We start from the raw sequence: 12,614 nt of genomic DNA on the forward strand, positions 1-12,614 counted from the left end.
CAGTTCGGACTGCACCGAAATATGCAAAATTTCGTATAATTTTTTAACCGTGGCCACAATATGGGCTGTAATGCTAACAAAAAGAATATGGCTCCAAAAAAACCTTAAGGCTTAGTTTGGCAGCAAAGTATTTTTAAAACTGTGGTAATTGAAAACCAGAGTATTCTCCTGGGTGGGCATTGAATACTACAGTTTTTTAAAAACAATGTTTTTCTCATTTTTACATGCGTTTGGTTGGTGTTGTTTTACCAAAGTTTTGACCAAGTATTTTAGCGTGGATGATTGATTGACTGAGAGTAATTAGCGGCTACAAACAGCAGCCTGCTGCATGCAGCTGCCATGCAGACATCCACCGGACCTAGATGCTAGGATCTGTAGACTACCCCTAATGCACCTACATGCATGGGCTGCTGGCATTGAAGGTTTCAAATAAGCCACCTACATATATCCCGCTTGATTCACTCATGGCGCTGCAGAGAAGAGACGGGACTTGCATGGGATGCCAGCTGGAAGAAGAACCTGAGAGACCTACTACTCGTAAATAGGATGGGATTGGCTAGAACCAAGGGTTTCCATATAACAGAAAGAGGGAAAATAGGATCGGATCGCAGCTGGTATTCTTATCTCGATGTAGACGGCAAGGTCAACTGCAATCTCCCGACGATTTCTCTCCGTTCTGTTTTAAAAAAAAGTGGTCGGGACCTCTTTTCCAGAAACCGCAAAAATACCATGGTTTCTGGCATATTGTGGTTTACAAAACTTCAGTTTTTTCTAATGCCAAATGCAGCAAAGTATTCAAAACCATGGTTTTTTTTCCAGAAACCACAGTATTCTCAAAAAACTTTAAAAAACTTTGCTACCAAACGCAGCCTAAGAATTAGTAAATGGGCTGTAAATTATTAGAAATAATGGCAGATGGGATGTATGATGTTTTCCACAAATTTGAGGCTTTCCTAAAAAAAGGTTGATGCACAAGCAGTGACTATTGGATGTCCATCCAACGGCCGTCATGCTTCTTCAATCTCTGCTCTTCCTGCTCCAGCTGCCCAAACAAGTGCCGGCGGGACTGCCTGCTCTCTCCTCCCCGCGGCCGGCTGTGCTGCCGCGCAGGCCTCACCGCCCCACCGTACTCCCATCGCTGGCCTAGCCATCCCTCTACTCACCCACACCTGTTGTTATTATCCGGCGACAGCAGACGAACCAGTAAACCCTCGTACAGTTGTACTCCCCTCCGCGTGGGAAACAACTGCCGAGTCTTCCCTGCCTCTGTGTCGTTCCCTTCCTAGGCCTCGCCGTCGTCCACCGCCCTGGTGCTCTCAGCGCGGCCTAGTCAACGTGGTCAACGACCGACATGCATCTGAAGTGGACTGTACGTGGAGAGGCCGACAGTTGGGTCCACGGCCGCACGCAAGGAAATGCCTCCTTATTACGTGCAAAATAATGATTCCTCCACCTGACATCTGGGACCCACCGAAATGGCCTCTGTATTTCACGAAAAAAACGTTACCGCCGCTGACAGCTCGGACCCACCAGCTATATCTTCGCACGCAAGGAAGTGCCTCCTTATTACGGACAAAAAAATGAATACTCCCCCTGTTAGCTGGGACCCAGTATAGTGGCAGGCTGACTTGTGGGCCTACTAAGTTGACGGGGACGGAGGGCTTTGTCAACTTAGTCAATATGCACGATTCTAACTCCAGTGACCGTACGATGTCCATCCAACGGCCGTAGTGTTTCTTTAACCTCTGGTCTTCTTGCTCCAGCCGCCCAAACCAGCGCCGGTCGTGCCTCATGCTCCTGCCTCCCGTGGCCGGCTGTGCTACCGCGGAGGCCTCACTGCCCCCTACTACTCCGACCGCTGGCCAGGCCATCCCTCCACTCACCCATATCCCCTGTTATTCTGCGGCGACGACAGCCTCACACTGCAGCCGAACCAGTGAACCCTCGTACTCCTCTCCGCGCGGGCTTCCACTGCCGCGTCTTCCCCGGCTCTGCGTCGTCCCCTTCCTAGGCCTCGCCGTCGTCCACCGCCCTGGTGCTCTCGGCGCGGCGTGGTCAACGTGGTCAAGGAAAGGTTCCATCGGACGTGGACTGTACGTGGAGAGGCTGACAGCTGGGTCCACGGCCGCAGCAAGGAAGTGCCTCCTTATTACGCGCAAAATAATTATTCCTGCACCTGACAGCAGGGACCCACCGGAGGGGCCACCGTATTTCACGAAAAAACGTTTCCCCCTGACTGTTGGGACCCACCAGCTACATCTTCGCACGCAAAGAAGTGCGTCCCGGCAAAAAAAATGATTTGCCCCCCTGACTGCTGGGAACCACCAGCTACATCTTCGCAGGCAAGGAAGTGCCTGACAGTCGGGACCCACCTGGTCGAAGCGTACGTAGCGTTGTCATTCTGGTCGCGAACGTGTACGTACATACTGGTCGATGTAGAGGCGCGCATGTGTCGTAGTAGAGGCGCGCACGTAGCATGTACATGTACGTACAGCGGCCAGTGTGCAAGAAAGAAAATACGGCCACGTACGTACATACGGGCAGGGTCTCGAACGCCTACTCGCGCATACTTACGGCTAGGGCTCGTGTACATGGCTGGGTCGGAACGGAGAAACTGTGTCGTCGTCGTGTTCATGGGGAGGCAACGGAATGCGTCGTGTTCATCAAGAGGCAACGGAACACGTGGGAGCCAACCGGCTTGGACGGAACAGCCGATGGAAACGAGGCCTGGCATACCGTAGAACGGAGGAAACGGCCTTGTGTTCGACTGGCCACGGTCGAAACGGGATCCTGTTCATCGGGAGGGGTCTGGTGTACCACAAAACGGAGGAAACGGACCTCCTACGGTCGAAACGGGGGTCCTGTTGATCGGGAGGGGTGTGGCGTACCGCAAAACGGAGGAAACAGACTTGTGTTTGAGCGCTACGGTCGAAACGAGGGTCCTGTTCATCGGGAGGGGTATGGCGTACCGCAAAAAGGGACTCCACGGGATACTGTGCATCTCCACCGTCGACCCCCTCCAGCCTCCACAGGCTATTGTTCATCCACCGTCGACCTCCTCCAGCCTCCACCTGCGACTGTTCATCCACGGGCTCCTGTTCATCCAGCCTCCACCGCGCGCTACTCCACCGGCTACTGTTCAACCAGCCCTCTCCACGGGCTCCTGTTCAACCACCCCTCCACGGGCTACTGTTCATCCAGCCCTCCACCGTCTACTGTTCATCCTGCCCTCCACGGGGTGGTCCTGTTCATCCAGCCCTCCACGGGGTCCTGTTCATCCAGCCCCAACCGGCTCGATCGATCGGGGTCCTGTTCATCCAGAGGCAACACCACGGGGTCTTGTTCATCCACCCCCACCGGGAACTATTCATCCAAACCCCCCCAGCAACGCTCACTGTTCATCCAGAGGCAACACCACGGGGTCCTGTTCATCCACCCCCCACCGGGAACTGTTCATCCAAACCCCCCAGCAACGCTCACTGTTCATCCAGAGGCAACATCGATCGGCTTCAGTTAGCAGCAGTAGCGAAGGAATCGCTCAATTGGGTTCAGTTAACAGCCATCGATCGATCACTCGGGTTCAGTAATGCGTAGCCTGCAATGTAATCGCTCGGGTTCAGTTAGAACCCAACGCCTCGCTCGGGTTCAGTTAGAGCCCAACGCCTCGCACCCACGCGCGTGCGTGTACGAGAGAAACGCGCATCGCTCGGCCCGACCACCCACCGTAACCGGGAACACCCCGATATTTTCCTCGCCCTCGCTTCTACCATGGTTTTTTCCGTCATGGAAGGCCCAAAGAATGTCATGCAGCTGCGTCTCCGGCCCGCCCAGGACGAAAAGCCAATTTTCTGTCATGATTTTTTGCCATAGAAGTAGGACCCCACCACATCTATGATGATACCGGGTTTTGTCACAATTATCGTCATAGAAGTGTCATAAGTATGACAGAAAAAATTTCGTTCGGCCCAAAATGTCACGGATGTGTCTTTTTTTGTAGTGGGAGTAGTCCACCCTCGGGGCTGAGGGTTTGTACCAGTAGCTATGTGTTTAATCTCTCTCTCTCTCGTGTTCTTGAGATTGCACGATCTTGATGTACCGCGGGCTTTGTTAATATAGTCGGATCATATGGTGTTTTCCCCTCTCTATCTTGTGATGAATTGAGTTTTCCCTTTGAGATTTCATTTTATCGGATTGAATACTTTTATGGATTTGAGAGCACTTGATATATGTCTTGCAATTGAATAATCATGGTGACAATGGGGTATCGTATTGATTCACTTGATATATGTTTTGGCACTCAACTCACGGATTCCCGAGGTGACATTGGGGTAATCTATGCATAGGGGTTGATGCATGTTCTTGTCTTTGTTTCTTCGGTAGAAATCTTGGGGCACTCTTTGAAGTTCTTTGTGTTGGATTGAGTATTACGAATATGAATTTGCTTTGGTGTTATTTTAGTACGAACTCTAGGATAGATCGAACGGAAAGAATAGCTTTGTGTTATTTTAGTACGAACTCTTGAATAGATCGAACGTAAAGAATAGCTTTGAGGTGGTTTCGTACCATACGAACAATTTATTCTTATGTTCTCCGCTAGATAGGAACTTTGGAGTGATTCTTCATCGCACTTTGAGGGGTGGTTATATGATCCAATTATATTAGCATTGTTGAGAGATTGCACTAGCGAAAGTACGAACCCTAGGCCTCATTTTCAAGCATTGCAATACCCTTTTTGTGCCCGTTTACTATTTGCTACCTTGCTGTTTTTATTTATTCAGATTATAAAAATATATATACCATCCATATTACACTTTTATCACCATCTCTTCGCCGAACTAGTGCACCTATACAATTTACGATTGGATTGGATGTGTTGGGGACACAAGAGATTTCTTGTATTTGGTTGCAGGGTCATTTGAGAGAGACTATCTTCGTCCTACGTCTCCCAAGGATTGATAAACCTTAGGTCATCCACTTGAGGGAAAATTGCTACGGTCCTACAAAACTCTGCGCTTGGAGGCCCAACACGTGTCTATAAGAATAAAGTTGCGTAGTAGACATCAAGCTCTTTTTCTGGCGCCATTGCCGGGGAGGTGAGTGCATGAAGGTATATCTTTAGATCTTGCAATTGAATCTTTTAGTTTCTTGTTTTATCACTAGTTTGGTTTATAAAAGAAAACTACAAAAAAATGGAATTGCAGTTGCATCATATTGTTCATCCTTATAATGTATTTCGTGAAAATGATGGAAAGGAAAATTGTGCTCAATTGATAGAAGAAGAATTCAATAGAATGTTTGGTATAAATGATGGGCATGATTGGAATGTTGTTAGTATGAATTATTTGAATATCCATGATGCTAACGATATGCAAAGCCATAAGCTTGGGGATGCTATGTTTGATGAAGATGATATTATTATTCCCCCAAGATTTGATGTGCAAATTTGTTATAATGATTGCATGCCTCCTATTTATGATGATTATGAAGGAAATATGCCCTAGAGGCAATAATAAAGTATTATTTATTTCCTTATATCATGATAAATGTTTATTATTCATGCTAGAATTGTATTAACCGGAAACATAATATATAGACAAACAGAGTGTCACTAGTATGCCTCTACTTGACTAGCTCGTTAATCAAAGATGGTTATGTTTCCTAGCCATAGACATAAGTTGTCATTTGATTAATGAGATCACCTCATTAGGAGAATGACGTGATTGACTTGACCCATTCCGTTAGCTTAGCACTCGATCGTTTAGTATGTTGCTATTGCTTTCTTCATGACTTATACATGTTCCTATGACTATGAGATTATGCAACTCCCGTTTACCGGAGGAACACTTTGTGTGCTACCAAACGTCACAACGTAAATGGGTGATTATAAAGGTGCTCTACAGGTGTCTCCAAAGGTACTTGTTGGGTTGGCGTATTTCGAGATTAGGATTTGTCACTCCAATTGTCGGAGAGGTATCTCTGGGCCCACTCGGTAATGCACATCACTATCAGCCTTGCAAGCATTGTGACTAATGAGTTAGTTGCGGGATGATGTGTTACGGAATGAGTAAAGAGACTTGCCGGTAACGAGATTGAACTAGGTATCGAGATACCGACGATCAAATCTCGGGCAAGTAACATACCGGTGACAAAGGGAACAACGTATGTTGTTATGCGGTCTGACCGATAAAGATCTTCGTAGAATATGTGGGAGCCAATATGGGCATCCAGGTCCCGCTATTGGTTATTGACCGGAGACGTGTCTCGGTCATGTCTACATAGTTCTCGAACCCGTAGGGTCCGCACGCTTAACGTTACGATGACAATTTTATTGAGTTTCGATGTACCGAAGGAGTTCGGAGTCCCGGATGAGATCGGGGATATGACGAGGAGTCTCGAAATGGTCGAGACGTAAAGATCGATATATTGGACGACTATATTCGGACTTCGGAAAGGTTCCGAGCGATTCGGGTATTTTTCGGAGTACCGGAGAGTTACGGGAATACGTATTGGGCCTTATTGGGCCATACGGGAAAGAAGAAAAAGGGCCTCAAGGGTGGCCGCACCCCTCCCCTTGGTCTGGTCCGAATTGGACTAGGGAAGGGGGGCGCCCCCTTCCTTCCTTCTCTTTTTCCCTTCCTCTTTTTCTATTCCATATGGGAGGTGGAATCCTACTAGGACTAGGGAGTCCTAGTAGGACTCCACACTTGGTGCGCCCCCTCCTAGGGCCGGCCTCCTCCTCCCTTGCTCCTTTATATATGGGGGCAGGGGGCATCCTTGAGATCTCTTAGTCGTGTGCGGTGCCCCCCTCCACCATATTACACCTCGATAATACCGTTGCGGAGCTTAGGCGAAGCCCTGCGTCGGTGGAACATCATCATCGTCACCACGCCGTCGTGCTGACGAAACTTTCCCTCAACACTCGGCTGGATCGGAGTTCGAGGGACGTCATCGAGTTGAACGTGTGTAGAACTCGGAGGTGCCGTGCGTTCGGTACTTGATCGGTCGGATCGTGAAGACGTACGACTACATCAACCGCGTTGTGATAACGCTTCCGCTTTCGGTCTACGAGGGTATGTAGACAACACTCTCCCCTCTCGTTGCTATGCATCACCATGATCTTGCGTGTGCGTAGGAAATTTTTTGAAATTACTACGTTCCCCAACAGTGGCATCCGAGCCAGGTTTTATGCGTTGATGCTATGCACGAGTAGAACACAAGTGAGTTGTGGGCGATATAAGTCATACTGCTTACCAGCATGTCATACTTTGGTTCAGCGGTATTGTGAGATGAAGCGCCCCGGACCGACATTACGCGTACGCTTACGCGAGACTGGTTTCACCGTTGCGAGCACTCGTTGCTTAAAGGTGATCGGCGGGTGTCTGTCTCTCTCACTTTAGTTGAACCGAGTGTGGCTACGCCCGGTCCTTGTGAAGGTTAAAACAACACCAACTTGACAAACTATCGTTGTGGTTTTGATGCGTAGGTAAGAACGGTTCTTGCTAAGCCCGTAGCAGCCACGTAAAACTTGCAACAACAAAGTAGAGGACGTCTAACTTGTTTTTGCAGGGCATGTTGTGATGTGATATGGTCAAGACATGATGTGATATAATTTGTTGTATGAGATGATAATGTTTTGTAACCGAGTTATCGGCAACTGGCAGGAGCCATATGGTTGTCGCTTTATTGTATGAAATGCAATCGCCATGTAATAGTTTTACTTTATCACTAAGCGGTAGCGATAGTCGTAAAAGAAATAAGTTGGCGAGACGACAACGATACTACGATGGAGATCAAGGTGTCGCGCCGGTGACAATGGTGATCATGACGGTGCTTCAGAGATGGAGATCACAAGCACGGTGCTTCGGAGATGGAGATCACAAGCACAAGATGATGATGGCCATATCATATCACTTATATTGATTGCATGTGATGTTAATCCTTTATGCATCTTATCTTGCTTTGTTTGACGGTAGCATTATAAGATGATCCTTCACTAAATTATCAAAGTATAAGTGTTCTCCCTGAGTATGCACCGTTGCGAAAGTTCTTTGTGCTGAGACACCACGTGATGATCGGGTGTGATAGGCTCTACGTTCAAATACAACGGGTGTAAAACAGTTGCACACGCGGAATACTCAGGTTAAACTTGACGAGCCTAGCATATAACAGATATGGCCTCGGAACACGGAGACCGAAAGGTCGAGCGTGAATCATATAGTAGATATGATCAACATAGTGATGTTCACCGTTGAAACTACTCCATCTCACGTGATGATCGGACATGGTTTAGTTGATATGGATCACGTGATCACTTAGAGGATTAGAGGGATGTCTATCTAAGTGGGAGTTCTTAAGTAATATGATTAATTGAACTTAAATTTATCATGAACTTAGTCCTGATAGTATTTTGAAAATTATGTTGTAGATCAATAGCTCGCGTTGTTGCTTCCCTGTGTTTATTTTTGATATGTTCCTAGAGAAAAATTATGTTGAAAGATGTTAGTAGCAAAGATGCGGATTAGATCCGTGTTCTAAGGATTATCCTCATTGCTGCACAGAAGAATTATGTCCTTGATGCACCGCTAGGTGACAGACCTATTGCAGGACCAGATGCAGACGTTATGAACGTTTGGCTAGCTCAATATGATGACTACTTGATAGTTTAGTGCACCATGCTTAACGTCTTAGAATCGGGACTTCAAAGACGTTTTGAACGTCATGGACCATATAAGATGTTCCAGGAGTTGAAGTTAATATTTCAAGCAAATACCCGAGTTGAGAGATATGAAGTCTCCAACAAGTTCTATAGCTAAAAGATGGAGGAGAATCGCTCAACTAGTGAGCATGTGCTCAGATTGTCTGGGTACTACAATCGCTTGAATCAAGTGGGAGTTAATCTTCCAGATAAAATAGTGATTGACAGAATTCTCTAGTCACCATCACCAAGTTAGTAGAACTTCGTGATGAACTATAGTATGCAAGGGATGACGAAAGTAATTCCCGAGCTCTTCGTGATGCTGAAATCGACGAAGGTAGAAATCAAGAAAAACATCAAGTGTTGATGGTTAACGAGACCACTAGTTTCAAGAAAAGGGCAAAGGGAAGAAGGGGAACTTCAAGAAGAACGGCAAGCAAGTTGCTGCTCAAGTGAAGAAGCCTAAGTCTGGTCCTAAGCCTGAGACTAAGTGCTTCTACTGCAAAGGGACTAGTCACTGGAAGCGGAACTACCCCAACTATTTGGTGGATAAGAAGGATGGCAAAGTGAACAAAGGTATATTGGATATACATGTTATTGATGTGTACTTTACTAGTGTTTATAGCAACCCTTCGGTATTTTGATACTGGTTCAGTTGCTAAGAGTAGTAACTCGAAACGGGAGTTGCATAATAAACAGAGACTAATAAAAGGAGACGTGACGATGTGTGTTGGAAGTAGTTCCAAGATTGATATGATCATCATCGCACACTCCCTATACTTTCGGGATTAGTATTGAAACTAAATAAGTGTTATTTGGTGTTTGCGTTGAGCATGAATATGATTTGATCATGTTTTTTGCAATACGGTTATTCATTTAAGTTAGAGAACAATTGTTGTTCTGTTTACATGAATAAAACCTTCTATGGTCATACACCCAATAAAATGGTTTGTTGGATCTCGATCGTAGTGATACACATATTCATAATAATGAAGCCAAAAGATGCAAAGTTAATAATGATAGTGCAACTTATTTGTGGCACTGCCGTTTAGGTCATATTGGTGTAAAGCGCATGAAGAAACTCCATACTGATGGGATTTTGGAATCACTTGATTATGAATCACTTGATGCTTGCGAACCGTGCCTCATAGGCAAGATGACTAATACGCCGTTCTCCGGAACTGTGGAGAGAGCAACAAATTTGTTGGAAGTCATACATACAGATGTATGTGGTCCAATGAATATTGAGGCTCGTGGCGGATATCGTTATTTTCTCACCTTCACAGATGATTTGAGCAGATATGGGTATATCTACTTGATGAAACATAAGTCTGAAACATTTGAAAAGTTCAAAGAATTTCAGAGTGAAGTGGAAAATCATCGTGACAAGAAAATAAAGTTTCTATGATCTGATCGTGGAGACAAATATTTGAGTTACGAGTTTGGTCTTCAATTAAAACAATGTGGAATAGTTTCACAAATTTATGCCACCTGAAACACCACAGCATAATGGTGTGTCCGAACGTCATAACCGTACTTTATTGGATATAGTGCAATCTATGATGTCTCTTACCAATTTGCCACTATCGTTTTGGGGTTATGCATTAGAGACAACTACATTCATGTTAAATAGGGCACCATCAAAATCCGTTGAGACGACGCCTTATGAACTGTGGTTTGGCAAGAAACCAAAGTTGTCATTTCTTAAAGTTTGGGGTTGCGATGCTTACGTGAAAAAGTTTCATCCTGATAAGCTCAAACCCAAATCGGAGAAATGTGTCTTCATAGGATACCCAAAGAAGACAGTTGGGTACACCTTCTATCACAGATCCGAAGGCAAGATATTCGTTGCTAAGAATGGATCCTTTCTAGAGAAGGAGTTTCTCTCGAAAGAAGTGAGTGGGAGGAAAGTAGAACTTGATAAGGTAACTGTACCTGCTCCCTTATTGGAAAGTAGTTCATCACAGAAATTTGTTCCTGTGACTTCTACACCAATTAGTGAGGAAGTTAATGATGATGATCATGTAACTTCAGATCAAGTTACTACCAAACCTCGTAGGTAAACCAGAGTAAGATCCGCACCAGAGTGGTACGGTAATCCTGTTCTGGAGGTTATGTTACTAGACAATGACGAACCTACGAACTATGAAGAAGCGATGGTGAGCCCAGATTCCGCAAAATGGCTTGAGGCCATGAAATCTAAGATAAGATCCATATATGAGAACAAAGTATGGACTTTGATTGACTTGCCCAATGATCGGCAAGCAATTGAGAATAAATGGATCGTCAAGAGGAAGACGGACGCTGATAGTAGTGTTACTATCTACAAAGCTAGAATTGTCGCAAAAAGGTTTTTCGACAAGTTCAAGGTGTTGACTACGATGAGAGTTTGTCACTCGTATCTATGCTTAAGTCTGTCCGAATCATGTTAGCAATTGCCGCATTTGATGAAATATGGCAAATGGATAAACAAAACTGCATTCCTTAATGGATTTATTAAAGAAGAGTTGTATATGATGCAACCAAGAGGTTTTGTCAATCCTAAAAGTGCTAACAAAATATGCAAGTTCCAGCGATCCATCTATGGACTGGTGCAAGCATCTCGGAGTTGGAATATACGCTTTGATAAGTTGATCAAAGGATATAGTTTTATACAGACTTGCGGTGAAGCCTGTATTTACAAGAAAGTGAGTGGGAGCACTACAACATTTCTGATAAGTATATGTAAATGACATATTGTTGATCGGAAATAATGTAGAATTATTCTGCAAAGCATAAAGGAGTGTTTGAAAGGAGTTTTTCAAAGAAAGACCTCAGTGAAGCTGCTTACATATTGAGCATCAAGATCTATAGAGATAGATCAAGACGCTTGATAAGTTTTTTCAATGAGTACATACCTTAACAAGATTTTGAAGTCGTTCAAAATAGAACAGTCAAAGAAAGAGTTCTTGCCTGTGTTACAAGGTATGAAATTGAGTAAGACTCAAAGCCCGACCACGACAGAAGATAGAAAGAGAATGAGAGTCATTCCCTATGCCTTGGCCATAGGTTCTATAAAGTATGCCATGCTGTGTACCAGATCTACTATGTACCCTACACTGATTTTGGCAAGGGAGTACAATAGTGATCTAGGAGTAGATCACTGGACAGCGGTCAAAATTATCCTTGGTGGAATAAGGATATGTTTCTTGATTATGGAAGTGAAAAAAGGTTCGTCGTAAAGGGTTACGTCGATACAAGTTTTTGACACTAATCTAGATGACTCTAAGTCTCGGTCTAGATACATATTGAAAGTGGGAGCAATTAGCTAGAGTAGCTCCGTGCAGAGCATTGTAGACATAGAAATTTGCAAAATACTTACGGATCTGAATGTGAAAGACCCGTTGACTAAAATTATCTCACAAGCAAAACATGATCACACCTTAGTACTCTTTGGGTGTTAATCACATAGCTATGTGAACTAGATTATTGACTCTAGTAAACCCTTTGGGTGTTGGTCACATGACGATGTGAACTATGGGTGTTAATCACATGGTGATGTAAACTATTGATGTTAAATCACATGGCGATGTGATCTAGATTATTGACTCTAGTGCAAGTGGGAGACTGAAGGAAATATGCCCTAGAGGCAATAATAAAGTATTATTTATTTCCTTATATCATGATAAATGTTTATTATTCATGCTAGAATTGTATTAACCGGAAACATAATACATGTGTGAATATATAAACAAACAGAGTGTCACTAGTATGCCTCTACTTGACTAGCTCGTTAATCAAAGATGGTTATGTTTCCTAGCCATAGACATAAGTTGTCATTTGATTAATGAGATCACCTCATTAGGAGAATGACGTGATTGACTTGACCCATTCCGTTAGCTTAGCACTCGATCATTTAGTATGTTGCTATTGCTTTCTT

The sequence above is a fragment of the Triticum aestivum genome, chromosome 3D (assembly GCF_018294505.1).
Source record: "Triticum aestivum cultivar Chinese Spring chromosome 3D, IWGSC CS RefSeq v2.1, whole genome shotgun sequence".
Classification (NCBI taxonomy): domain Eukaryota; kingdom Viridiplantae; phylum Streptophyta; class Magnoliopsida; order Poales; family Poaceae; genus Triticum; species Triticum aestivum.